This window comes from Sinocyclocheilus grahami, unplaced genomic scaffold (assembly GCF_001515645.1).
Source record: "Sinocyclocheilus grahami isolate Dianchi unplaced genomic scaffold, SAMN03320097.WGS_v1.1 scaffold346.1, whole genome shotgun sequence".
Taxonomy (NCBI): Eukaryota; Metazoa; Chordata; class Actinopteri; order Cypriniformes; family Cyprinidae; genus Sinocyclocheilus; species Sinocyclocheilus grahami.
Window position 1 is genome coordinate 2,177,383 of NW_015505525.1, and position 1,088 is coordinate 2,178,470.

The window sequence follows — 1,088 nt, forward strand, 5'->3', positions numbered from 1 at the left end:
ACATGACGGCGGGGGGGGGGGGGGGGGGATTTGGAACTAGGAAACAAAAAAAACTTTCAAAAAGCCGGGGAAAACAAACGCGAGGAAAAAGTCGCCGCTCACTTTCGGTTTTGGTCCGCTGTTCTCTCACAATACACTTCACATACACTACTTTAACAAGACTTTGTTTTCAAGAACCAAGAGAGACAAACTCAGGAAGACGTTTAACAGTGGACAGAGAACTAAGGACTGGGAACACTTTAAATACACACAGGAGGAGGGGATGACGAGACACACCTGGGAGCAATGAAACATCAACGGAAACACCTGGGACAAATGAACTTAATTAATCAGGACAGGAACAGGAAACTAACCAAATAAGGGCATAGGAAGGCACATGAGGAGCAAGACACACAAAACATGGAACAGAGTCTGACAGCAAATTGGAATTATATTTGTTGGCGAAATAGAGCAAAAACAGTCAATATTGTGTCTAAAATGTAAGCGTCTTAATATTAAATTCTTGTTTATTGAACGGCTGTATAAAATCAACGTCACATTTCTAATCATGCTGCTTTTTGGTGGAAAAAAACATCAGTCTTCGCGTGATACTGATTAACTATATGAAATGAAATAAATATATAAATTTCTGCCCTAATAAACTGAATCATGCAGTGAAAGAACGTGCACTGGTCTAACCTAGACTTCTTATTGCCCTAGCTAAACTTTAGCTAACTTAAATGGTAGCTAGGTAGCAAGACAAATTAACTGTATTTGCCTTTTGCATAATTAGCTGTAAATTTTGGGCACAGGTAGCTTAGTCTTTGTTCATCACCACTCACCTCCACAGCAAGACAAACACAGCTGGAAAGGGAGGGAAGGCTTCACTTCTGTGGCTCTCTGTCTATCTGTGATGCGCGTGTACCGATCAATGTGCGCTACACTGCTGTGCTGCGCACGCGGAGGGGAGAAAGGCATCGGAACTCGAGTCTCTCAGCATTTCCCAACCTGACCTGATATTTAGATTTTTTATTTGTTTGACAGGGAAAGCTACACATATATTCATTTATATATATATATATGTATATATATATATATATATATATATA

At 40.0% G+C, this 1,088-nt stretch overlaps 1 protein-coding gene across 1 annotated transcript in view; it reads left to right on the forward strand.

The window, feature by feature from the left end:
- Nucleotides 1-1,088, forward strand: part of chrna9a (cholinergic receptor, nicotinic, alpha 9a) — a 25,442-nt gene that overhangs the window by 634 nt on the left and 23,720 nt on the right. The gene's annotated exons all lie outside the window — the stretch shown is intronic.